The 2709-nt window shown below is 41.2% G+C and overlaps 1 protein-coding gene across 1 annotated transcript in view; it reads right to left on the reverse strand.

Moving 5' to 3' along the window:
* The window catches only part of LOC104962286 (forkhead box protein P2-like), an 85118-nt gene that overhangs the window by 71980 nt on the left and 10429 nt on the right, over window positions 1-2709 (reverse strand). The window contains exon 3 of the mRNA XM_010790716.1: window positions 2259-2324. The gene's annotated coding sequence lies outside the window, so the exon portion shown is untranslated. The remainder of the gene's footprint in view (window positions 1-2258; window positions 2325-2709) is intronic.

Here is a 2709-nt window from a genome sequence, read left to right on the forward strand (position 1 = left end):
ACATCATTGCTCGATCCACTTTTGCTCACGGCACTATCAGACCCCAAACCAAACCTCATTAAGTTGAAATATGGAAACTTGGATAACTTCCAAAAACTTCTCTCGCCTTCCCTTCCCCCTTGNTACAACCTTTAAGAAAACAGAATCATATAAGTACATCAGGTTTCATAGAGCCAAACATTTCAAGTGCTACTCAACTGGCATTTAAAAAGCCAGCCCTTTATTAGTATATAAGTGCTTTGTTAGTAATTTTATCGCTCGAAGTGGAGTCTAAAGAGATGAGTTTTCAAACCAAACCTCATTAAGTTGAAATATGGAAACTTGGATAACTTCCAAAAACTTCTCTCCCCTTCCCTTCCCCCTTGCGTAAGTGTGAAGACAAAACAGTGGACCGTAGAGGGAAGGGGGCACGGAGAGCTGCGGCAGATCCTTGGGACCGAGAGCGAAAGTAAACCTTTGATGAGTAAGACTTTTTTTGTTAAGCGAGGGGGCTTAACTTTAAAATATTCTGGGTGGCGGTGAATGGGGGATTGACCAATGGCCCTGATCTCAGCCACACACTGGGGCACTGGGGTTAATGGTGGATAAAGATTAGGGAAGAAAAAGGGGGGGGTTTCTTTGCCTGATCTCCATCCAACCCCACGCTCCACCCCGCAGTTTTTCACCTTCTCCACCAATCCCAAATCAGCCAGACAATGGAGGCCGCCAATGGGGAATGATCCCGGTCCCTTTGATTTCCGCCTCTACCCCCTCGGCGGCTCAGAGTGCCCAGGGTAAAGATCCGTGGAGGTTCCCCCTGTTTGCCCACGCACAGGCTCCACAGTTAGCAGGCTCAGAGAAACCATTTGAGGATTGGAAGTGGAATGACAAGAGGTCTCTGATCTTTGACAAGAAATCAATTTCAAACTGGAAATGTGAGCAGAGGACTGATCAGTCCAAGTTCTTTAAAGCAGCCAGAGATAGATCTAATTGCTGTAGATTTATATATATGTCTACATTGGAAGTATGGCTTGCAGTGTTGGGGCTATTTCACTTTCGCGATGATTAAAAGGACTTTTTTTTTAGGCCAGCAGATATGCAGTAAGAGTTCATCTTTGAAGATTTAACTGAATACTAGACAAATTAAGAAGTAATATCTAAATCTCTTTTAGGTGGAAAAGGAAATCTGGACTCTGCCTCGCTCTGGAAAGAGAGACTCTTGAGGAAGTGGATTTGGTTCTAGAGCCAAGCCACCCAGAATATGTTCTCCTGTCCATACACTTTGATCCTATTTCCCTCTAGTGTCCTAAGGTAAATAGATTTTCCTCTCTTAGGTTGGCGGTAGAATATTGAAATTAAGTTAGGGTTTGGATAGAAAGCAAACTGACTTTGGATATCTGGCTTCAAACCAAAAATGTTGAAAATTTAGGCAGACGTATCAAAATATTTCATACAGCAATGATTGATTATTTAGTTACAGTTTATGAAACCTACCTGAAGCAAAATCATTCACACAACTCTTCTGAGTCTTCACTAAGCATGCTTACTTTATATACTTCCAAACAAAACTATAAAATTGTGTTTCTTCCCCATCATCACTACTTAAAAATGCTTACAAAGGTGTGTATGTGTGTGTGTGTGTGTGTGTGTGTGTGTGTGTGTGTGTGTGTGTGTGTGTGTGTGTGTGTGTGTGTGTGTGTGTGTGTGTGTGTGTGTGTGTGTGTGTGAGAGAGCTAATCGATAGAATGGCTGCATTAGCCACGATGGGGATGTAATTGGCGATTCCCATTACCTGAGATTCCTCACACTCATTTGTGGACTGACCTGGTGACAAACACCATTAGCTCGGAAAAGGGAGCTATCTTAAATCATGTCAAAGTTTTGCACAACTACAAAGATGCAGGAATAATAAAAAAAAATAACATCTATTAGATATTACCGATTAACAAGTGATATTTTATTTATTATTCAGCTAAAAAAACATTTTGCTTGAGAAATCCATACAAATATTCGTCTTGGAAATCAGTTACTTTTAGAAAACTACATGAATCTCCCACACCCTAACTTTTAAAGGCGCCAATTGAATTATGACGAATCTAAATGAATGAGGTCTGTGTGCTAACAGGTATGTTTTTCTCATACCAGGCTCGGCTGTTATGTCATTTGAGCACTGTTCAGAGCTGTTGTCGCTCATTACAGTGAGTGGACACATGTATCTGGGGAAAAAAACACAACACAATACCGGGCATAAAAGGATAATGAAAACAGCTTCCACTTACCTCTTTGGAGTTCACAGTGTGTGTCGTGTGCTGTTTTCTACGGGCGCACCGTGTGCATATTTCATCCTTGAGAAAAATAAAAAGGGAAAATAAATGTTTGCGCCGGCTGAGCAGTATATTAAACAACGCTGTATCTTTGAAATCCAGTTTAGAGTTATAAATACCAGGTGCAGCCAATATAACCCTTTATTATGTTGGCTTACAAATCTTAATCAAGACAAGTAAATACAAAATATAAAAATAGATATCAAAGCCCACATTTGTCGGCCATAATGCATATCATAACTTCTAAGCTGGAGTAGATTGAAAATCCTTGGGGTGTGAAAACCAAACAGGCACAACTGAAAGGTTGCCCAGTGGAGGGGGGAATTCTATCAAGGTGGACAAGATGAAGATTTGTTACATTTGAGAGGGGAATGGGGGTGGGGGGTCTTGCCCCTACCGAGCTCTC

Source organism: Notothenia coriiceps, unplaced genomic scaffold (genome assembly GCF_000735185.1).
Source record: "Notothenia coriiceps isolate Sejong01 unplaced genomic scaffold, NC01 NC01_scaffold00034545, whole genome shotgun sequence".
NCBI lineage: Eukaryota > Metazoa > Chordata > Actinopteri > Perciformes > Nototheniidae > Notothenia > Notothenia coriiceps.